Consider the following 25,354-nt stretch of genomic DNA (forward strand, 5'->3'; position numbering starts at 1 on the left):
TCTGTATGCAACTTTATCATATTCAGTAAAATACAATGTGAATGATATTCTGAAATTATATATGTGAATTGCACTGTGCTAATGTACATATTCAAAAAGGAAACCAAGACGAATTTTAAAAGCAAGCCACAGACCACAGGGCAGGAGAAAATATTTACAAAATACATAACTGGTAAAGAACATAGTACTGAGAGTACATCAAAACTTTCAGTTTAGAATATAAAGACAATCCATGAGAAAAAAGGGAAAATGGATAATGACTTTTCAGAATCACAGAGGAAAAAGAAAAGCATCTAAACACAGATCTTACACTTCACACAAAAATGGACTCAAATGTGATCCTATACCTAGGTGGAAAAATGCAAAGCTATAAAACTTCTAGAAGAAAATCTTTTAGAATACTTGTGTGCCCTTGGGTTTGAAGAGATAGAACACCAAAAGCACAGTCCATGAGAGAAAAACATAGATGAGTCTGATTCCATTAAAATTAAGAAGTTCTGCTCTGCAAAAGACAATTGTTGAGAGACTCAAAAGCCACAAACTGGGGTACCTGATTGGCTCATTCAGCTAAGCATCCGACCCTTGGTTTTGGCTCGGGTTGTGATTGCATAGGACATGGGACTGGGTGCTCAGCAGGGAGTCTGCTTGAGATTCTCTCTCCCTATCTCCCTCTACCCCTCAACCCACTGGCTCAAACTCTCTCTCTAAAATAAATTAATAAATCTGTTTTTAAAAGCCACAAACTGGAAGGAAATATTCACAAAACACATATCTGAAAGAGACTTGTATCCAAAATATACCATGAACTCGTAAAACTCAGCAATTTAAAAAAAAATCAAAACAAAACAAAACAAAAACACCCTCAAACAACCCAAAGAAATTATACCTATAGCAGACAAGCACGTGAAAAGATGCCCAACATCATTTGTTTTCAGGGAAATGCAAGTTAAAACAACAAAGAAAGAAGTCTACACAACTATTAGGTGGCTACAATGAAAAACAAAACAAAACAAAAACAAACAAACAAACAAACAAAAAACACCTGACAACACTAGTTTCTGGGGAGCATTCAGAGCAATAAGAACACTCATTCATTGCTGGTAGGAATGAACTTGGTAAGCTACTTTGAAAGACAGTTTGACAGTTTCTCACAAAGCTAAGCTTAGTCTTTCCATACAATCCAGTGGGCAAGCTACTAGGTATTTACTGGTTTAAAACTTACGTCCACACAAAAATCTGCAAGTGAATATTTATAGCAGCTTTATTCGTAGTCACCAAACCTGGGAATAACCAAGATGTCCTCAGCACATCTGTGCAGTGGGATGCTACTCGGTGATGAAAGGGAATGAGTGACTAAGAAATGCAAAACCATAGAGGCATGTTGCTCAGTGAAACAAGCCAGTCTGGGAAGGTGATCTACTGTATGACTCCAATTATATGAGATTTTGGAAAAGACAAAGTTATAAAGATGGATAAACACATCACTGACTGTCAGGTGTTTGGGAAGGGGAAAACGTTGAAGAGATGAGGCACGAGGGATTTCTTCAGACAGGGAAGCCAATCTGTGAGATAATGGTAATAGTGGATACATGACATTATGCATTTGTCAAGCCCACAGAAGTTTACAGCACAAATAGTGAGTGCGAATGCACTTAAATGTACAACATTTAGTGGGTGATAGGGGAGTGGTACTAAGACAGAATGTAGACTGAAAAGAGATGTAACTTGACCTCACTGAATGAAGAGTGGGAAATAAAGGGGCTGAGCTCAGTGACGTTGGAAATAAATGGCATCTGTGAGACTAAAATAAAAGGAGCTGTACTCCAGCTGACCCAAGCCATGCCTTGTAGGGGTAGGGGTTAACAATTCAGAAGCCACTATACATCTATGCTGGAACTGAGCAATCAGGTAAGAATGATAATGGTGGCAACCAGATTTCTCACTGTTGGAGTGAGAGGCAGAAGAAGGCTGGAATGATCCACAGAGTAAAGCGGTAGAGTTGGAGAGATTGGTGTGAACTCATGTTTCGCTTAAAACAGATGTAGGTGAGCACATGCACAAACCACGCAATCTGTTTTATATACTGTGTTTGAACCTCAAAACATCTCTATGAAGAAGGTAATCTCATCCCACTTTATAGAAAGAAAGAAAGAGAGAGAGAGAGAAAGAGAGAGAGAAAAGAAAAGAAAAGAAAAGATAAGAAAAGAAAAGAAAAGAAAGAAAAGAAAAAAGAAAAGAAAAGAAAAGAAAGGAGGGGAGGGGAGGGGAAGGGAGAGGAGAGGAGAGGAGAGGAGAGGAGAGGAGAGGAGAGGAGAGGAGAGGAGAGGAAAGAAAGAAAAGCAAGCAAATAGATTAGAGATCCTGTTTTGCCTGGGCCCCCACAGGTCATGTGTTGGGAACCCAGGACTGACTGCAAACCCATGTTCTCAGGCCCTTACTCTACATTGTCTCTCATGGTTAGAGGAACCCATTAATTCTTGTGGCATAAGGCTGCTTTGCAAACTGGAAACAATTCACATTAAAATAGACTGTGAATACTTTCCTTTATCTAATTTTCTCCCCTTCTTGGCATATCGGAGAATTAAAGTTCCTAACCCAGCTGCCTCTGGGTGGGGTCTTATGACTAGTTCTTACCAACGCATTATGGACAGGACAGGGTCATGTGCATGTAACTGTTAGTGTGGGACCATCCAGTTCTCATCCTTCCCAGGAGATTGTGGGAGTGTGTGTTGATATGGAAGTGCCATAAGATTCAAGTACCCTGTGTTGAGCCAACACATGGAGGACAGCTGCCTTGGAAAATTTTGCACTGCAAACTCTGTATGAGAAAGAAGTAAAGTTTTCTGTCTTAAACCACTGAGATTTAGGGAATGTTTGTTACCACAGAAAAACCTAGTGTATCCTCAGCTATACAGCATTGCAGCTGGGGTTGTGGGGATGGTGATCACATTTTCATGGTGGTTGGTCTTGATGTTATTGTCCATTAGGACCATCAAGCAAAGTAACCTCTCTACGGCCCTTGATGCCTTTCCCACAGACAGGCAAAATAATATTTTCACCATCAAAGCAACAAAAATGAAGATGATGGAGATGTAAAACATAATTCAATGGCACAGACAAGGAATGGATGTATTGTCTGGAGTGCTCAGCAGAAGTCTAAGCATCAGATAAACAGTCTTTTCCCTGGAGTTGATGCTGGAGGCTCTCAATCTACTTACAAGTAATTATAAAGGCATTCTACTCGCAAGCATGAATGGATTACAAACCATTCCATCACTAAGCAAGTTTAAGCAGACTTCTTGATCTCTATCAGGAAGGCCTTCCTCCCTTAACAAGTTCCACATTGCAGACAAACCTTTCTGCCATCTGCTCGAATGGAAACATGTGGCAAGATCCTGCATTTGCACACTTTGCCCTTGGTAAGGAAAGAGAACTTAGAGGATTTTTGTGGAAAACCACCTTCTTGGCACACAATTTGTGGCTAAGTTTTGCCCTTTGTCCCTTGTGTGAAATGATCTATTTTGATATATATGTCACTTTGGATGACTGTATATGAGATCATATTTATATATGCTAATCCCCAGCATGGTTTCTAGTGGTGATGGTGATGGTGGCAGGATCCCCCTACATGCCAAAGGGCAAATATGCCACACCGAGGACTTTAATTGGGTGATGATATCAATAACTTCTGAGCCACAAAGGGAAATGAGCTATCTTTTAAAGATCCATAGTCTTTCTCCACCATAGTTGCCCTGCATTGTTACTATCTTCCTCCTTTTTTTCTTCGTCAAGCTAATTCTTACTGACCCTTTAAAATTCATCCTTTCCAAGACACTTTCTTTGACTACCCTGCATGTGTTAGGTGAGCCTTCCCCTTCTTCTGTGTAACCTTTGCTTACCCCTCTCCCAGTATAACACAAAGAAAATCCAGACATGATGTGGTTGTATATAATGCTAGAGATCTTGCTGGAAGGAGGAAGTTTAATGATATTTCAAATTTGCAGCATCATGTGCATTTTTTTTTCTGTGCGTGGGCATCAATTGTCAGATCCAATTTCAAGCAAGAAGTAGAACATCTCACTATAGGTGACTTAACACCTTCTCCTCCCCTCCAATATAACTTAAGTGATCCATTCAGCAGAAACCAGCAGAAAGTATTCAAACAATTCGGAGAATTCTGAGATTAGAGGGGAGAAAAGGTAGAGCATCGCAGCCATTTTACTAAGAAAGAAGGCAGCTTGCATTCTGCAGAGCATACTGGATGAAATGGAAGCCATCCATAGACATGAGTGGGCAACTGGCCGCACACTCAGAAGCTACACTTCGATGAAGTTCATTGGCAAAAACTAAGGATTCGGTGTGACTAGTAGTAAGTATCCCAAGATGAGGCAAGAAGAGGACATCCAACAAACACACAGTCCACTGGAACGAGAGCAAAGAGCACATACCAAGGATGGTCCAGTTTGGATCATCAGAATCAGCTGAAGTTTTATAATTCAAATGCTCACCCTAGAATCTTAGTGAGGGGGAGGGTGAAGGTATTTTCAGACTCACAAAAAAAACAATGCAAAAAATGTGCCTTATAATCTGCTGTATATGACTCATGCTTAAAAATTCCTCTTTGGTATTCAAATATTTGTATAGATAAATGAGTAGACGAGATGTTCCCACCTGCTGCAGTCAAGTTTGGGGGGCAAATGTGGACAAAACTACATTAAGCTATCCACCATACAGAATCTTCCCTTCAGGGGGTGGATTTCTGTCCAAGTGTACTGCATGATGTAACAGGACTGATCACTTTCCACATAATTATCTGTTCATGGTCCTATTTCCTCACCAGGCTGAGAGCTTCTTTTTTTTTTTTTTTTTTAAAGATTTTATTTATTTATTGGACAGACAGAGATCACAAGTAGGCAGAGAAGCAGGCAGAGAGAGAGGAGGAAGCAGGCTCCCTGCTGAGCAGAGAGCCCGATGCGGGGCTCGATCCCAGGACCCTGGGATCATGACCTGAGCTGAAGGCAGAGGTTTTAACCTTCTGAGCCACCCAGGCGCCCCCAGGCTGAGAGCTTCTTGAGGACAGTGTCTTACACGGTTTCTATGGCTCACATGTGTAACACAGTAATTGATGCGTTAACACATTCGTTATTATAATTGGCATAACATGAGAGTTATCTTTGGAGAAGGAGGAATTCTTAAAATGCTAAAGGAGCTAATAATAAAAAACTGATAAATTTGTTTATATTAAAATTAAAATATCTCTTTGTAACAAAACACTTTTTAAAAATGCAAAAAGTTAAGTATAAATTGGAAGAATATGTTGACACATGTAACTGATATTCACATAAGCACAAAAAATATAGAACTTCTACCCAAAAAAAAATAAATAAATAAAACAAAAGAAATGAATAAGTATCTTACAGAAGAGGAGTCATATGGAACCAATAAATACATGAAAAGACATTTGATTTCATTAAGGATGAGGAAAATGCACATCAAAATCACAATAAGAAAACATTTTAGAACCAACCATTCAATGACAAAAATCAAGAAGTCAGGTATTTGAGAGAATGTGACAACGGAGTCCATTTCACATTGCTGATGGAAATGTAAACTGCTACGACAAATTTGGAAGACAAGTTATCATTATCTTGTCAGACCTAACATTCAAATCCCTTACTATCCAGCAGTTCTATTCCTGGGTATGTGAGAGAGAGAGAGAGACAGTGTGTGTGTGTGTGTGTGTGTGTGTGTGTGTGTGTGTGTGTGTGAGAGAGAGAGAGAGAGAGAAGGTGTGTGTGTGTGTGTGTGTGTGTGTGTGTACATAAGCTACTTTTAAATATGTGCTGGAGACATATATAAGAATGTTCATTAACAGCACTGCTTATAAGATTGAAAATGGGAAGTGTTGCAGGGCTCTTTAACAGTATGATGGATAAATAAAATGTGGTATATTTACACTGCAGAATATTTTACAGCTGTTAAAAAGAATGAACTATATTTATAGGCAATAATATGGATAAATCACAGCAGTATATAACTAAGTGAAAAGTCAATCTCAAAAGTTTACGTAGCCCTTAAGACATATTTTTATAACTTTGCAACAACAAAAACCAGACTATATGCTTTTTGAGGATGTGTAATAAAAGAACAGGGAGCTGGAAGGTGATGGGAACACCCAGGTGGGACAGCCAGGAGTGCAGGACCTAGAGGCCCAGCTCAGGGTCCATGGAGCTCTCTTGAATTTGTTAGCTGCATGTGATGCGTTAGATTAGCACAAGTATATGCAAAATGACCAACCTAGGACATCCTAAAGACTGTTAATTATGAGACTACTGTCTACGATCACCTGGAGCAAGAGCAGAGCGATGTCATCAGTGTTCCTCCCTGTGTGGACATGGTGTCTCGGATAGCTGATGAGTACATATGGCAAATTCTTGTGAGATTCTGTCCTCTCAGGCTTAGCCTACAGAATGGTGATGATGAATTAGCATTGAAAAAAGGCCCCAGTTTAGAAATATGATTGTCAGGATGGAAAAGTTCCCATGAAGCTGCATGGCCTGATGCTTTCACTGTGATGACTCAGTATTGAGTTTATTGGAGTTGAACTTAATGAAGTTACCTCTTACTTAGAAGTGAGGACTGGAAAGCAGATTTTTCTCCAATTAGAAAATAAACACACCAAACCCTGAGATATTAATTTTTCAGATAGTAACATTAATCAGTGCTGAGCCATAGGTTAATCTCCTTTCTCACCTGAGCCACCCTAGGTGTCCCTCTCTATTTCACCTGGCAGGAGAATTCACTGTCACACCTGTCACTGAATCTGAACAGTGGTAGTTGATACTCAAGAGAATTCTACGGAAGATGATGAAATGTTAAACCAGACTAAAAATTCTAAGGAAGGCTTCCATTAAGACTCAAGAATTAGGGGCGCCTGGGTGGCTCAGTGGCTTAAGCCACTGCCTTCGGCTCAGGTCATGATCTCAGGGTCCTGGGATCAAGTCCCGCATCTGGCTCTCCGCTCAGCGGGGAGCCTGCTTCCCTCTCTCTCTCTGCCTGCCTCTCTGTCTACTTGTGATCTCTCTCTGTCAAATAAATAAATAAAATCTTTAAAAAAAAAAAAGATTCAAGAATTATTCTAAAATCCCTTTGTATTGTTCAGAGATCTCCAGAGAAAGAGAAACAATAGGATACCTATAAATGAAGAAATTTGATACTTGGAATTGGCTCATGAGGATGTGAAAGCTGAGAAGATCCTTGATCTGCTGTCTGCAAGGTAGAGAGCCAGGAAGGACCATGGTGGAGTGTTCAGTTTGAGTCTAAAAGCCGAGAACCAGGGAATCCAATGGTGTAAGTCCTGAACTAAGGGAATAAAAAGAGACAGACGGTTCAGCTCAAGCAATCAGATAGAGAGGCAAGTTTTCCTTCCCTCCACCTTTTTTTTCTGTTCCATTCAGGCCCTCAACAGATTGGATGAGGCCCACCCACACTGGGGAGGGCAATCTGCTTTATTTAGTCACTGACTCAAATACTAACCTCATCTGGAAACACCTTCACAGACACACCCAGGAATAGTACGTAGCTAAATAGCTGGGCCTCCTGTGATCTACAAGTTGATACACAAAACTAATAATCTCACTCTTTTGATCAATATCTCAATTTTCTGCAATAAGATAAGAGGATAAAAGTCACTGAAAAATATTTTCTACAAAAGATACTTAATTCTTAATGTGTCTTTTTTTTTTTTTGCCTCCTTTCTTTTCCCCACAGATGAAATGGCAATAAGTTTCTTATATGGAAGATTTTATTCAGCTTATTACATGTATGGTAAAAATGTACATATATTAAAACAGGTTTTATAACTAGAGACTGTTTTCTAAAATTTCTCCTTGATAATATATTTTTGAATGCTTTCTAATAGAGTGTATCATTTTTCCTATAAAGGCAAATGCACATATTTCATATTACATGTGATAGAGCCTGACATCATTACTTCACTTCTCAGTAATTGGTGATCTGATGAAAATGAGAACACTTTAAAGAAACCAGAGCAATTTGTAACTGGTAGATTTTTGCTTCAATCACCCAAGTAGCTCATTTTCATCAGTAACCAAAATCACTTAGGTCACAGAAGCAACACTTCCACTTACCAAATTAAATCCCAGGAAGTTCCCCAAAGGTGAATATGAGAAACAGGGGTTTTAGGAGCTGAAAATTTGACTATTGTTTATTATTTAGTAGGTCAAATTTAGTAGGTCACAAAGCCTACTAGGTTTTCAACCAAGTAGATAACAAACATAGAAAACAATTGCAACATCAGCTGATAGCAACACTTTTCATAGCGAGCACTGTGTAATGTACAGAATTGTCAAATCACTAAGCTGTACACCTGAAACTAATATAACTTTGTATGTCAACTATACTTCCATAAAAAACAACAACTGTAGCCAAAAAAAAAAAAATGGTTAATAGATTTCCCAAATGCAAGTTATTTGATCTTTACTAAGAAGTGTTTATCTACTAGTAAGGAACCAATCACTGTTTCCTGATCTGATTACTCACAATAGGGGGCTAACAAGAAGGGCCATGTTCTGTCTCTCGAAATTGGCATGATTTCACTGTGCAGCACAAAGGGGAAGACAAGTACACATGTAACTCGTTATTAACTGTGTCCTCTTTGAGTAATGTTTGGCCAGTCACCCAACTTCAAGATGGCAAATGACATAATTTTCTTATTTGACTGCAAGTTCCTCATGGAAGATGTAGAACTATTTTTAGAGTGTCATAAAATATCATTTGTGCTATTCCTTGTCAAATGTTAAACTGTAGTATTTAATAAAAAATAAAACTAGCATGAACACAGTATTAAGGATGACTATTACCTTAACTGGGGAGAGAAGGGTGATGTGGCAGGAGAATCACATGGTTTATTTTTGTCAACATCCTCATTTCCAAGCTGGGTGGTCAATGCACTGGTAGGAAAAAAAAAAAATCTAGTTTAATTCCTAAAAGGTATCTCTAAAACCAAACCAAAATCTGTAGAATATGAAGTTGGAAAGTAGTAAGACCTATAAATGCTTCCTCAATCTGAAAACACTGCTTTTTATCATACAAAAAGAGCTGTGAAAAAGATGTTATTTAATTTTCTAATATCCCTCATCATTTCAAAAGCAGAGCAAAACTACTCAAAGAGAAAAAAAAAAGTGTTCATTATGAAGGACTGAATAAAGACAAAGCCAATCATCTGATAAGTGGTTCCTGGGGAAAAATCTCAATGATTTGAACAATGTTTCCATTTTATTACTGTAAAGTAAGATAAGCGGAGATTACTCACCAATTTAGAAATGTGTATTTTTTCATTGTGAGCAACCTGTAAGAACTAGCCCACGGATTTTTAGTGCTCTTCTCCTTCCTGCCCAAAGCCTACTTGTATTCAACCATGAATGTTAACTTCACAAACTGCCTTTACCACATAGGAACCTAAAAAATACCAGTCAATGTTCTAACACTTAATTACGAGCACTATTTGAGTGAGGTTATAGAATACTTAATTAATAGAACATGTAAGCACATAATATAAATATTAAGTGTATACTTGAGGTCATCACTATGGTCAAGGGCAGGACAGTCTATATTGCTTTCCTGGTCCTTTTGTTACCCTGTAGAGCCCAAGGAGGAATCCAGAGAGGTGAGAATGAGACCTCGACTCAGAGCCAGCGACCAAGGTTCTTGGTTTTGCCTGAGAGACAATTCACAGATAAGCCAGGTAGGTGAAAGCCACAGTGTAGTGATAGCACAAGTACATGCTCAAGACAGGAGCGCGGGCAGACTCTGAGAGAGAGGGCCTGCCCTCAGGAGGTCTGCGTCTTATCTCCTTATGGGGAGGTTAAGGTAAGGTGTGGCATATTCATGGAAGGGGTTGGGGTTTTCTTCTTTCATGAAGAGGCAGCTTTGAGGACTTTGCACATACTTACTTCTAGTTATCTGGCTCAGGCCTCCTAGCATTTTCAGTTCTTAAACCCTGAATAGACACAGAATACACTAAGTGACCTCTAGCGCCTCTAGTGGAGGGGTCATTCTTAGTCACCTAAGGCTCTTTCCACAGAAAGCTTGGACTTCAAAGAGGAACCCGGCTTATTTAGTCTTTAGTTAGGTCCCTGAATTTTAGGCTGACCACAGCCTCCCTGGTGGTTAAGGGATAACATCCCATTTTGAGCTCTGTTCCCTCATCCCCATGCTAACCTGCCTATAACACTTTATCCCAAACTGTCTCTGTATGTTATATGCATCTTCCAAGTCCCACACCATTAGCTCTTCCATTGCCCTACAGCAATTCAGCTGGGATTGAATACCTAACATGGGCAGATAAATGTCTCACTTGTCCCATGCCGAGATCAGAGATACTTTCCCCCAGACATTGATAAGAAAAATATTTGACCTCCATGGGAAGGAAACATACATTTCTCCTCTGGAGTTCTAGTCTCATAGAAACATTGTGGCTATTTTAAGAATGTCCATGAACACCTATTTGACTTATTGTATTCTTTAAATGTCATTCTAAAATCTATCTTATTGACAGTAAACAAGATCCCTTTGTAAACTGGGGACAGCTTATGTAAATTAACTCAGAAATCAAGTTATCAAGAGAAGACCTTTCCCCAGATTATTACTATTATCTGTCCTTCATCATACGAAGATGAGTTCAGGGGGGAAGCGAGTTCAACAAATTATTTCTTGTATGTTTATCTGCTAAGCATTATCCTCAAAGCCAGGTAATAATAGCTACCAGCTACCGATTCCTGACTTCATGTCAGAAACTTTGCATTCATTTTCTCTATGTTCACTATTCTACATGTTAGTCATGAAGTCCCACCTTTCACAGATGAGAAAGCTGAGTTATCTAAATTCACAGGACTAGTACAGACTGAAGGCAGCATTTGAATCTAAATCTTAGTCAGAAACCTGAATTCTTTCATCATAAAATGGAAAATTTTAGGGAAACTTACTAGCAACCTGGATAGTTTGAAAAGCCACAAGTTCTTTAAAACTAAAGAACTGTTGGTGAACATTTGGAAACTATAAAAGGTCAATCAAGCCCCAGCCAAGACCACCTTAATTATCTGATAGTTTTGTTTGTTTTTAGCACATTCCCATTTTTCCTGGTGTACTGACCAGGGCACCTCACCCTGTGGGATGTCACACCTGGCTGTGGGAGGTCCTATCTTGGTCTTACAAAAGGTTGCCTAGTAAATAACTCCCCAAGAGGCCCATAAAGGTATCTTATAAATGACCTTGTGATTTTATAAATCACAAATATTAGCATTCATAGCGTTTGGGAAGTTACTTTCTTAACATCAAGAATGAAAACTGTAATCTCGCTCTTATATGTCCAACTTTGAGAAGACTGGAAACCACTGTTTAACAACTTAAAACTTCAGGAACTTAGGAACTGATATCTTTAGGAAAATAAAAACAAGTCACGTGTGTCCTAAGTGAAATTAAATGGACCAAAAAAAAAAAAAAAAAGTTAAACTAAGCTATTTCCTTTTCTTCTCTCTTTGAATGCACAAGGCTCATCTCCAGGTAGTAAAGCAGGATTTGTCAGCAGTGGGCAGGAAAAGCCATCTCTAAGATGTGGGAGGATGGAAAAGTTTGATGACCAGATGTAGGGATGTAATTTGAGACAGAAGAAGCTGAATTTCAGAGACTAGAATGGCTATTACAAAGGAGCAGCCCAGTGACGGATGTTAGAGGGCGGCGTATCCAAGTTGTAACGTGCCGGAGTTGTAAATTACCAGAGAATCTTGTAAAATGCAAATCCTGATTTGTGAATTAAGGGTGAAGCCTGAGCTTCTCAGATGACACAGGGCCACTGGTCCTCAGGCCATACTTCAAATGCCAAAGTTATAGGGTATTTGGTTTTTTAATGGTGTCAACTGATATTTTGTGATAGTAAATGACAATGCCTAGGGAAGAATGGTCATGCCAGATGAAACCAGTGCAGGAGAGGCAGGCTGATGGAACTAAGTATGCAGGGCCCCACCCACAAGAGACCATGTTAGGAACCCAGAGGCCTGGGTCTGGCCTGAGTATGCTCCTGACTTTCTACACACAGTGGATAGGTGTCCTCTGAGATTGGCTTTCTGAATTCACTCATCCATTCTATTCTCCTATAGCCAAAAGGACAAACATATTATGGAGTATGATAATGTCTATACCAGTTATGAATTTATTCAGGAATAATGTCAGGTTGCCATTCTGGTATGGTCTGAGTAACTGTGTCCTCCTCTCCCAAATTCATATGCTGAAATCTGAATTCCCAACATGATGATATTAGGGCCTTTGGGAGGTGATTTGCAGAGCAGCACCCCCACATAAGGATGTGTACTCTTTTATATATATATATATATATGGATTTGTACTCTTATAAAAGAGGCCTGAGAGAGCTCCCTTGCCCCCTCTGCTATGTGAATGAAAAGAGAGTTTTCTAGGAAGGAGGCCCTGACAAGGCACTGAATCTGTGGGTGCCATGATCTTGGACTTCATGGCCTCCAGAACTGTGAGCAGTTAAATTTCCCTTGTTTGTAAGCCACACAGGTCATGGTATTTTGTTATAGCAGCTCAAACATACTAAGACACACATGGGCCCTTTCTGTACTTCCGCAATCACTTTCCCCACCGTTTCCGGAAATCGCTGAATACGGGACAGCAATTCTTAAACCAAAAGTATGTAAAGCACTTTAAATGACAGTGCAAACATTAGGCTCCTGATGAGACCTAGTTTGTAGAACACCCATCCTTCCCACTCACACTAATCAATACCTCCTTTCGCTCAGGAGGGTGTGTGTTGTTCATGCGTCTCTGTTCTGCTTTCTAATATCTCTCAGTTCCCCACTGTGTACACTGAATGTCAAAGGGACTTTCATGTCTGGAAATCCCATTTCTACTACATGGTTATGCCATCTCTCTAGTTACCTTATTACAAAACCTCGTGGTAAGTGTACCATCTGACATGCTCTCCACCAAAGGCATCAAAGTCATGGAGTCTGCATGGACCCCATCAGCCACTGACAATGCTGATGAGGGGAGCATCTGTGCTTCCTTGTTGGCAGTGGCTATCCCGTTGTCCCCTTGCCACCCACCCTTTCTCACAGAGCCCTCCAAAGTCCGTACTTCTCAGCTCTCAATGGCCCCCAACAGGTACGTGGTAACAAATCACAGAGCTACTTTGAAACATAACCTCGTGGGAAACATCAAATGTAAGATGGTTCATTCCAGTAACTGGTAAAGAAAATACATTAAGCTGGTGGGTCACTCTATCAAATTTCCAAACTCTCCATCCATCGCATCCACCATCCTTCAATAAACACAAATGAGCTTTAGGTGCAAGAGCCAGAGGGAAACACAAAGACATGGGAGACAGATCCTGCCTTGAGATACTGATAGTCTCTTAATATAAGACACATCAGCCCTGTTTTCACCAGAGCCTTCATTGACTCAACAGAGCCTCAGGAAGCACCAATTCTATGCCAAGCGCTGTGCTAACTTAGAGGAATAAGGTATGAACAGGAGAGACCTGGGCTCTGCCTTTTCAAACCCCATGGCGTATTCAGCCCAGGAGAAAGCATAGCAGCTAAGGACAAAGCAGGAGACATGGACAGACACTGCCCAGAAGCCAAGAAACTTGAATACATCTGCAGTCATTATAAGGAATTCACATACATGGAAACTTCTGAGAGGCCAAGCAGCTCCTAGGGCCCAGAGAAACTCAAGCGGTGTATTCCCTCCCTGCAGAAACCAGGCTGGTGAACTAGGTGCCTGTTGCCTATTTTGTCTGAAACTGAGGACTGTCTACTCCTAGGAGTCCTGGGCGGGGTGCAAGGGAGTGCTTTGCCAGGAGGTATAAGAATCCAGGGTAAAACAAGGAAACATCTTCCACGGGTAACATTTTGACTAAATGATGATTTAAGTGTATGTGTGTAATAGAATATAAAATTTACATGAACACTTGAGACCTAACGGGAGACTCCAAAGGCATGGTTGTTTGCGTCAGCCCACTTCTGCCTCGGCCGTCCCAGCATCTCCACGACGGCGCCACACCACCTTCTCTGTTCTCTGTGGGGAAAGCGTATTTTTAGAGAGAGGAAGAAACCTGCTTGCTGAGAACATGGGATATGGATTGGGAAAGCTGGTTTGGGTCACTATATAAAAGATCAAGTACCAGACTCAGGATGTCAGGTTTCTCCGATGACGGTGGAAGAAAAGGGGAGGGACTGAGTGTTGGTGAGCCGGCAGGGACTCACAGGAACGGGCAGATGGCCAGGTTTCTGAGTCTCCCTGGTTGTGGGTGGGGATGTGGACCATCCATGGATCCTTACCTAAAGGCCAGGAGTGAACTTAACAATGTAACGAATCCAAACGGCAAGGGGACAGCCAGGATATAGGCACAGCGTGGTGTCCCTGGAGCAGGTCCATTGCCAGGGATGTGCGCTCCGGGTCCTGCGCGGCGGGGGCATACAGAAAAGAATGCCAGAGCCCGAGGAGCTATGGGAACCAGCAGGAGCTCAGGCTCACTCCCCCTGCGGTGAGGGCACCTGTCTACACGGGTATCAGCCCTGCCTCAGGACGACATGGCCATCCCTAGTCATGGCTTTCTCTCACTGCCAAGTCCCAGGGCAGGGTGAGGCGGGAGATACAGCCACCTGGGTCAGACCCAGACCTGGATCGCTCATCACTGTGTGAAGGAAGAGAAGGCAAGGAGGATTAGAAATGATCTCTGCTCATGATCTCTGTTAGACATGCTGGTGACGGCCAGGCCAGGTATTGCTTGGCTGGATGCTCTCAAGTGGCGGGCAAAGGGACTCCTGTGGAGACCCAGACTGTGCCGAGGTCACCCCGGGAATCCCGCCTGACTCCACCTCGCTCCGCTCCTCACGTCCTAGAGTGGGGCACAACTCTGAGGATGGGGACTCTCCCTACGAGGCCAAGTTTAGATGGTTCTGGACAGAAAGCCTCTGGTGAAGCCCAAGACCGGTGCAACCCAGCAGATAAATCATGTGAGCCACGTGTGTAGTTTTAACCTTTCTAGTAGCCGCAGCAAAACTGTCAAATAAACAGGGGAAATTCAAATAATGTAATCTGTATACAAATTATAGAGACATTTTATGTTTTCTTTTTCTAAGCCTTTTTTGCGCTCAGTTTTACACACGCAGCACATCTCGACTCAGACAAGCCGCACTTCTCGGGCATCAGAGCCGCGTGGGTTTAACGACTAAAGTTTTGGACTGCACACTCCTAGACGTTGTGCTCTTGAGCCTCGAGCCCCAGCACCACAATAACGCCTCCTGGGCATTCCTGCAATTATGTCAAAATCCAGAGCCAAGACTGGCTCAGAAGTCTGCAAACCTACGTAACTCTTCTTTCCAACACTGTGTGTTCTCGCTTCTCTCCTCACTGCCACAGCTAAACCATCAGTGGACTCTCCTGAGTCTCCCTTCAGAGGCTTTTACATTATTCTAACTCTCCATTCTGGCTGCCACCACCCTCCCCAGGCCCTCACGGCCTTCCCCCTGGACTACTGCAGTAACCTCCGAGCTGACGTGCTCGCTTTTGGTCTTCCCTTCCAGCCCTGCCGGCAAAACCTGAATTCGGCACAGCTCTGATTACAAAGACAATGTTGCTGAAAATAACGACCTCTTAAATTTTTTTTACCTTCCTTTTTTTGAGAAGGTTCACATTTACAGAAAAACTGAGTAGAAAGTACAAAGAGTTCTCCCAGATCCTTTCCACATGCTTCCCAGATTCCGCCAATAACATCTTGCAGTTGATGTGGTGCGCTTGTTACAGTGATGAACCAATACTGATACATTATTAGTAACTAAAGTTCACAGTTTACATCAGGGCTCACTCTATTGTACATTTCCAAGAGTTGTGATAAATGCAAAATGCCCTGTGTCTGCCTTGACGGTGTCAGAGAGGGTAGTTTCAGGGCCCTAAAACCCCCCTGCACGCCACTTCTTCATTCATTCCACCCAAAACCCTTGGCAACCACTGATCTTTCCCTGCCTGTTGAGTTTTATCTTTTCCAGAATGTCATAGAGTTGGAATCATGTAGTATGTAGTCTTTTCAGAGCGGCTTCCTCCCCTTAATAATTTTCATTTGAGCTTTTTTCCATGTGTTTTCATGGTTTGATAGCTCATTTCTTTTTGATGTTAAATAGGATTTAGTTGTCTGAATATTCCTCAGATTATTATACCTTCATGGCCTGAAGGACATTCGATTGTTTCCCAGTTTCGATAATTAAGAATAAAGCTGGGGCGCCTGGGTGGCTCAGTGGGTTAAAGCCTCTGCCTTAGGCTCAGGTCATGATCTCAGGGTCCTGGGATCGAGCCCCGCATTGGGCTCTCTGCTCTGTGAGGAGCCTGCTTCCCTCTCTCTCTGCCTGCCTCTCTGCCTGCTTGTGATCTCTCTCTGTCAAATAAATAAATAAAATCTTTAAAAAAAAAAAAAAGAATAAAGCTGCTATAAACATGTGTGTGCAAGGTTTTGTGTGGATTCCTTATTTTAAAATAATTAAAGTCTAATTCAAGACTTGACATGGTCTGGTATCAACAAATAGCGTCATAATTTTTCTACACAAATTCTTTCTCTGTCAAACTTCTTCTTTTCTAAAAGTCTATTTTGGCCACTCGAAGTCCTTTGCATTATTATACCTTTTAGGATCGGCTTGTGAATTTCGACAAAAACACCTGCTAAGGCTTCTAGGGAGATGGCACTAAGTCAGTAGATCAATTACAGATAGTTGGTATCTGACACGTCACCAGACATTCCTCGCCATTGTAAGTGTGTAGGTCTTACACATCTTCTGTCAGATGTATCCCCTTGCATTCCATATTTCTCTGCTCTTATGAACGGCATTGTTTTTTCTTTAAACTTCTGATTATTTGCTGCTTCTATACAGAAATACAATTGGTCTTTGGATATTGATCTTTTTCCCTCCAACCTCAGTAAAATCTAGTTCTACTAGATTTTTGTAAAGGATATCAAATATTCTGCATCAAATGCCTTACTGAACTGGCCGGAATCTCTAGCACAGAGTTCAACTGAAGTGGTCAGAGTGGCCATCTTTGTCTTCTTCCTGATTTTAAGAGAAAGCATTCAGTCTTTTATCAGTAAGTATCATGGTAGCTGTGGATTATTTTATTAATGCCCTTTATCAAACTGAAGAAGAAGGTTCCCTCAATTCCTAGTTTACTGACAGAGTTTTGATCAGGAATGAATGTTGAGTTGTTTTTTTTTTTTTTCATGTTTTAAATGTTTTTACTGAGATCTTTTTTCTTTCTTAGTCTGTTAATATTTTCAACATAAGTCAACCTTGGATAAATTTATTTAGTCATGATGTGTTCAATCCACTAACTTTTTGTTTGGAATTTTTACAATATGTTCATGAAAGGTACTATTGGTATTTTCTTATAATATCACTAAATGTGATATTAAGGGAATGCTGGCCTCATAGAGTGAGTTTGGTAGTATTCTCTGCAATTTTTTAGAAGAGTATATGCAGAATTGGTAATATTTCTATCTTATATGTTTGGTAGAATTTACTAGTGAAACAAACTTGTCCTGGAGTTATCTTTGGGGGCAGGTTTTTAATAAGGAACTCAATTTTTAAAAACAGATACAGGGTCATTTATCTACTCTGTCTTGAGCTCTGGTAGTTTGTGTCTTTGTCATCATAAACCTATTGTCATCATATTATACCCTAGTTGACTTCCTAAGACCTATAGTGAATGCCACCTTTCTCTTTTCTTATATTTATACGTGGTGTCTTCTCCCTTTTTTTCTTCCTCACCAATCTGACTGGAGGCTGTTGATTTTATCATTCCTCTCAGAGAGGCAGGTTTGGTCTCACAGATTTTTCCCTATTGCTTTTCTGATATTAATTATACCAACTTCTGCTCTGATCTTTACTATTTCTTTTGTTCTACTTACTTGTGTTCAGTTTCTTCTTTTTCTAGTTTCTTGGGGTAGGAACTAAGCTTAATCATTTAAGACCATTCTTCTGATATAGATACTGAATGCTCTAAGTTCTTCCCCCAATATTGTTTACAGAGCCCCTGCAAATTTTAATGTTGCATATACATTTTGATTCAGTTCCAAATTCTTCCTTTTCTCCTTTTGATTGCTTCTTTGGTTTACAAATTATTTATGGATTTGTTATTTAATTTCCAAGAGTTTGAAGACTTTTCCTGAGACCTTTCCATTATTGGTTTTTAATCCTACTATAGAATAATTTAATCTTGCTTTTTATGCCCCAATATGCCATTTCTAAGAAACACTGTGATTTCTTACTTATGGTTTTATACCTTTTTCCACTTCTCCAGTCCATAAACTCCTGTCCATTCTTCAATGCCCAACTCAGATCCAAAGTCCTCTGTAAAATCTTTCCAAACTCTGTCAGAGGAAGCTTGTAGCTTCTCTTTTGTGCCTGAAAGGCTCTTTCCATGCACCCATCTAAGAGTTCTCATCACATGGGCTGCAATTATGAGTCAGTATTTGTCTCGCCCACTAGACTCTGATGTCCTCAAGTGCAGGACAGAGTTCTGTGCAGGTTTGTCTCCGCACAGCCTGACACAAAGCAGTTTCAGAAAGAGAGGGAGGGAGAGCAAAGAAAGAAAAAGAAAGGAAGGAGGGAGAAGAGAAGAAGAGAAGAGAAGAGAAGAGAAGAGAAGAGAAGAGAAGAGAAGAGAAGAGAGGAGGGGAGGGGAGGCGTAGGGAGGGGAGGGGAGGAGGGAAGGAAGAGAGAGAAAGATTAAAGAAAGAAAGAGAGAGGAAGGAAGGAAAGCAAGAAAGAAAAGGGAGAGAGAAAGCAAGCAAGCTGGAAGGGAGGAGGAAGGGAGGGAAGGAAGCAGTGACAGAGCCACTTAATTTAGAGTCATCCTCAGCTCATCCCTCCCAGAATGACTCAGCTATGAAAACAAAGAAACATGACTATTAAGAAAGAAGGGGAATGTGTACATCGGTTTCCTTGTGTGAAAGAACTGGGGACATGAAGCAGGCCCTCTCAGGTACGGCAGGATGCCTGCTTTGTGTCCAGGTCTCCTCTGGGCCTGCAGGAGCTACGCTGGTGGTTCCAGGCCAGGCCTGGGCCTTGCCTACGCAGATGGTTACCAGGCCTGCGTGCGCAAGTGCGGCCGACACAAAGCAGAACCACGCAGGTGGCGCTCCCCACTCCAGCTGTGGGAAACCTCGGGGCTGAACACTGGGAGAGGATGTCTGCACCCTGCTTGGGCGCGAGTGTGCACGGCAGTGTGTGCGGACACGTGGGTGTGGAGGGGACAGGAGAAGGGGGAAGGAGGAGATGAATGACTACCAAATCTATATATACTCTGCAGGAAAGAAGAACGAGTGGCTTCCTTATTCTCATCCCTGCTGCACCCAAATCCTACACTTGCTCAGTGACTTGATCGGAAAACATCTCGCCTGCCCTGGACTCACGCTGTGCCTGAGTCACTAATACGCTCATAGAAATTTGCACTTTGATAGCATTCCACAGCAGAAAAGGAGGCTCCCTCTGTAAAACTACATGCCTTTTAGGACATTAACTTTATAAAAAGATCAGGTTACCAGGCTTCCCTGGGAAATGCTGGACACCAGCCAGCACATAGGGCAGGTATATAACTGACTTCCCGGGTCACCTAGTTCACCCCAGACATGCTTCCAGATACCTTAAAAATTACCAACATCAACAGTTTCTATCGTTTGGTATCATGTGCATGTATTATTCTAAGTACAGAAGCAGGCGGGACATCTAGCAATCTGAGATTCATCACTCAAAGGCACACTCGGGACAGCCCAGGACTGCACAGAGCGATGAACGGCTTGACTGGGAGGACGAGGGGGTGGGGGAGAGCAGTTAGACCTTTGCATGCCTGTCTCTGCAACCCTGTCCATAGTTTCCACACAAGCCTGCAACCCACCCCCCAAAACACCTGACCTCTTAGCAATCTGAAGAAAAAACAAAACCCAGGCTCCGCATACTCCCAGGTCTTTGACAGCATGTCAGGCATTCAGAGAGCATCTTGCAAAAAGGGCTGCCTACTTGGTTTTCTCCTTCAGTAAACGGATGGACTCCATTCAGTTCATAACCGGAAAAGCTTTCCACCCTTGAATTCAAAGCTTAGTGGAGAATACTGGTATCCTCTGCTTTTCAAAATGTTGTGATAATGCCACATCACTTTTACAAAAAGACCTACATTAGCACCTGGTTTTGCTACCTAAAAGAAATCTGAAAAGGATCTGCTTTTGTGAAAAAAGGTGAAAAGGGAAAATCTCATTCAGCGTTTGCTCTGCGGTGAGGAGGGGGAGAGGCAGCGCACACGGAAAAGAGCAGCGGGAAGGCCCCCCCCAAGCTCCATTCCCAGGAACCCCATGCAGTGTCTCAGCAGCAAGCCACCCTGGCTTCAGACGGCGTCTGTGAGCATCTGCCTTTCATCGGGGTTTATTCTGTGCCTTCTTTAGCAATACATGTCCTACGGTATCAAAAACCTTAGAGTGGTTATTTTGGAGGTCTGGAAACACTCAATTTTTTTTTCCATATAAATGAACAGGAATTGCTTCTTTGCTTTACACCATTTCAGCTTATGAAAGTTTTCAGAGGAACGGTCTACTTTTGGATAGCCGGGGAAACCTATAATTGGATCCATTGTCCTATGAGAACCTGATAGTTTACCCTGGGTCCTTATTGCTGACAGCAGGTGAAGCCCACACTCCAAACTGACCTCAGTACCTAGTGGTCCCTCTCGAAGGAGCTGGTGAGAACCGTTAACTAGTGTGGCTGGAGGCCCGGGTGTGTGCAAATCCTCTTGTGTGCCATGCACTGGGGTGTTCCACAGAGCCAGCCTGAAGCTGTCTGCTCCTTGCTCTGAGCTCAGCATTTACAAACAGAGCATACCTACTGATTGCACGGGGTGTAGCTTTTCTCCAATGTGCTCTGCAAAGTGACAGCTGTATTTCTGAAGGAGCAACCAGAGACCATATCTGTCGCCTGGTATGGTCTCAGAAAGAATGAAACCTAGGTTTGGAGCAGCTATAACTCAGCCAGCTGGAAGCTGACTTAAACCCCGAGAGGGGGCTGTCAGTTGGCATTGAAACAGCTTACTCTAGGCTCTGAAACACAAGAGAGGTGAGGCTTTCTGAGCTTGACCTTGACAGGCTGACTACCTGAAGTCCTAACCATGATCTTGCAGTCTTCTGTCAAATTGTCTATTCCCAAAGAGAACCTTTTATTTCCTTCTGCTGATGCTTTTCGTTCTCGACTGTTTTACCAAGAAAACTGATTTGTCATCTATATCTAAAAATAAATTTAGGGGCACCTGAGGGGCTCAGTTGGCTAAGCGTGTGCCTTCAGCTCAGGTCATGATTCCAGGGCCTTGGGATCAAGCCAGACACGAGTCCCTGATCCACAGGGAGCCTAGCTCTCCCTTGCCCTGTGCCCCTCCCCCTGCTCGTGCTCATGTGCACACGTGCTCTCTCTCTCTCTCTCTTTCTCTCTCTCTCTTAAATAAATAAAAATCTTTTAAACAATAAAAATAAATTTAAATCCTACTATGTGACCTGATTTTCCCTACTGGGGCAGAGATAACCAGTAAGATGCAATCAGGCTCTTTGACGAAAAGCCCCTTTACCAAATGTTTGTGTCCTTTACTTACTGGTTCGTTCATCACACATCTCCTGTGTTCCTTCTTCGCACCAGATACCACGCTAGGCAGTGGAGATACAGAGATGAGAGGAGTCCTGTCTCCAGGGAGTTCATAGCCCAGCAGGGTGAGACACCTCAGCAAGGAAGCACACTACCTTGCTGTACGAGGAATGCTGGCCATCCGTGGAGGGTATCGTGGGGTTCTGGAGGAGTGGGAGAGACAGGAAAGATGGTGAAGAGCAGGCGCGGTCACCAGATACAACTAAGCTTGACTCATAAGCCCAGCCCTGCCCATTACTAGCTGGAGAGACATTGGGAAAACAACTTAACCTCTTTGAGCTTTGGCTTTATTATCTGTGAAATCAAAATAAGTATAAGGGACTTTTACAGAAGATGAAATGAGATTCATGTATATAAACCACTGGGCAGGGGTGCCTTGGTGGCTCATTCGGTTAAGCATCTGCCTTCAGCTCAGGTCACGATCCCAGGGTCCTGGGATCCAGTTCCACATTGGGCTCCCTGCTCAGTGGGGAGCCTGCTTCTCCCTCTGCCTGCTGCTCCCACTACTTGTGCGCATGCTCTCTCTCTCTCTCTCTTTAATAAGTAAATAAAATCTTTATAAAGCACTGGGCACAGTTACTGGCACCTGGTATGCATTCAATAAATGTGACCTATCTGTTAATTTTATCATAATTATTTTCTGTGGGTCAGCTTCTGACACACTAGCACAAGATCTGTGCCCAAGACAAGATACAGGGAGGCAGACGGCGACTTCCTATCCAGGTTACAAAGAAGACCTATGTTCTGTTTACTGGGAGCTGTCAGCCTGTCTAGATTTGCTATAAAATCCACTTCTTCTCCAGTTGCTGGCTGGGAAATTCTACCCCAAGTTATCAGTTTACGAGGTGTATGGCAGAGGCAAGACCGGGAATGGTCCCGCCACCTTATCTGGTTCTCTGCTCGGGCAGTGCCCCCCTTCCTCACTTCCCTGTTCATTATGCACTCAGAGTTTAAAGCGGAGAAGACTCCGTTTCCTCTTGTCACTGGCATGACTGTGTCTGTCTCCTGGACAAGCGCCAGTTGTAAATGGCTCCTACTTTCCTCCCATTAATACCATGGCTGCATATGCCTAGCTAAGACTTTGTTTAAGTATTAAGAAGGAGTGTGTCCAGACAGTAAACGCAGAGAAATGCAGACACATTGCCAAGGAAAAGAGTGTGGCTGATATAAAATACAGTGGTGACTAAATACTCACAGAAATTGTAAAGAATCTTTCCATTTTTTTCACCCACAGATTTATGCAATATAATTAGGTAGGGAGGGAGGTGTGCAATGTTCAGACACAGAACTCGTGAGAGTTTGTATATATGATGTGTTTATAAATTAACTCAACATGCAAATTTGCCACCAGCCCTTTCCTTTTGCTTATCCTAGCAAGGACAGAGAGAGGGAGAAGGAAGGTTTCCTCGGGCATCTGTGGCGGGCCACCTGGGATGCTAGCCGTCACTTGCAGGAAGGGTTCTATAAAGCACCCTCCACCATCCCTAGATCCTGAGCCAAAGTACCAGGGCTACCAGGGACAATAATATCCACTCAACCACTCATTAAGCCAGCATTAATGCCATCACCCCTTGCTTGTAAAACCCTGTGTAACATTCCAGGCGAAACACAAAAATGAATAAAATCAATTCTTGTTTCCAGGGAGTTCATGGTCTAAAAGAGGACGCAGGGGTGCCTGAGTGGTTCAGTAAGTTAAGCGTCTGCCTTTAGCTCAGATCATGCTGTCAGGGTTCTGGGATCGAGCCCCATATCGGGCTCCCTGCTCCACGGGGAGTCTGCTTCTCCCTCTACTCTTCTCACCATTCATGCTCTCTCTCTCTCTCCCAAATAAATAAATAAAATCTTAAAAAAAAAAGAAAGAAAGAAAGGATGCATATTACTCTAACACCAGACACACACCAGACACAAAGGGAAGAAGAAAGCAGGAGCAAAGATGAGTCAGAGTTATTAAAAGAGCTGAAAGTTTATCATGTAATCTATATTAAATGCACTATCAATGGCTCATTTTTTTTAAAGAGCAGACAGAGTATTTATTACATAACCCTGACAATTAGAAACAAATGACAATTTGAATGAAAAGCTGAAGCCAGATATTTTGCCTACAATAAATAAAATGCTTTTTGTGTTAGCTCCTGTCTACATTGCAAGCGTTAAACACACAGTCCTATCCATTAACATCTACATTTAGATTTGGAGATGTATTGAGATATAAGGCCATAATAACTTCCAAATTATTCAGCTACTGGGGTGTCAGTTTGCTGTAAAAATCAAACCTCAAAATGTTTCTCTTTTCCTCAGGCTAGGGGCACAACGTATCTGTAAGCACAGCTTAGTTAAAGAATGGCCTAATATATGCGGAAAAAACAGATTTCTAACACACACACACACACACCCTGCACACACACAGAGGCTGAGGTATTCGGTTTATATGTGAAGACTACCAAAATCCTCAAGTATATCACCAGCTTATCCACACATCAGATCTGATCCTGAAAACTGAAGGACCATCCTGTCGGCAGCCAAAGTCAACAGGAAAAAGGGCTTCGAATGATCCAGAAGTACCGTATTTACTCAAAGCACATACAGCTTACACATCATTCTTCTTCATTCTGTTAAACCCAGAGACTTCTGTTAGCAGACATCTGATGCCACACCTTGCGAAAAAGGAGGAATAGGGGTTTGAGTGGTCACAAAATGACATCTCCTTCCTATATGGAATGTATTTCTGACAAACTTTTTTCCTAGTTAGTTGGGATTTTTGAGGTTTGACATTGATAGAGCAGATGTAAGACAAATCCACATTGTCTTGTAAGCTAACTTACCATGATGTTTTCTGTGGAAAAGAAGTGGTTTTTAAAAGAATATCAAGGAGGGGCGCCTGGGTGGCTCAGCGGGTTAAGCGTCTGCCTTCAGCTCAGGTCATGATCTCAGGGTCCAGGGATCAAGCCCCACATCGGGCTCTCTGCTCAGCGGGGAGCCTGCTTCCCCCTCTCTCTCTGCCTGCCTCTCTGCCTGCCTCTCTGCCTACTTGTGATCTCTCTCAAATAAATAAATAAAATCTTAAAAAAAAAAAAAGAAAAAGAATATCAAGGAGACCTGTGAAGGGTACCCACTCTTCCTGAAATGAAACTTGTAACCTTGATGTACCAATTTACTGAAGATATGACATATTGAAAATAGTTGGTATAAAATCAGTGGAGCAGAAAGAAAGAAAAGACATGTTGCTAAATCTAAATTAGCATTAACTGTTAAAAATACACACCAATAAAAATAATGTATTTGGGAGAGTTTAAATGCAAAGCAGATTAAATTTTGAAATGCCCACAAGAAAGAGGTTCAGAAGGAAGGTAAGGATATTGATTAACCTTGTATTCTGTTAACTGAAGTATGAATGATAAGGAATTTTAAAGTAGCACCAAAAGAACAGCAATAAAATGTATGATTTTCAAACCGCTAGAGGAAGAAATAGAAAAAAGAAAATAATCTAGCCAATAAAAGCAAGGAAGGAGGAAAAAGGGAAAAGAAAATACCCTGGCAGTTTGAGAACACAATATTGCTGAAAAATATCATAATAAAAATTTAAATATTTAGAA

At 41.9% G+C, this 25,354-nt stretch overlaps 1 long non-coding RNA gene across 3 annotated transcripts in view; it reads right to left on the bottom strand.

The window, feature by feature from the left end:
* Positions 1-8,880: 8,880 nt before the first annotated feature.
* The window catches only part of LOC125109718 (uncharacterized), a 38,726-nt gene continuing 22,252 nt past the window's right edge, over positions 8,881-25,354 (bottom strand). The window contains exons 4-7 of one of the 3 annotated variants that reach the window (XR_007130356.1): positions 24,353-24,415; positions 21,712-21,904; positions 14,001-14,115; positions 8,881-8,972 (exon numbers count right to left, since the gene is read on the bottom strand). This is a non-coding gene — a long non-coding RNA (uncharacterized LOC125109718). The remainder of the gene's footprint in view (positions 8,973-14,000; positions 14,116-21,711; positions 21,905-24,352; positions 24,416-25,354) is intronic. The other 2 variants (XR_007130358.1, XR_007130357.1) reach the window with 2 other exon arrangements.

This window comes from Lutra lutra, chromosome 9, assembly GCF_902655055.1.
Source record: "Lutra lutra chromosome 9, mLutLut1.2, whole genome shotgun sequence".
Taxonomy (NCBI): domain Eukaryota; kingdom Metazoa; phylum Chordata; class Mammalia; order Carnivora; family Mustelidae; genus Lutra; species Lutra lutra.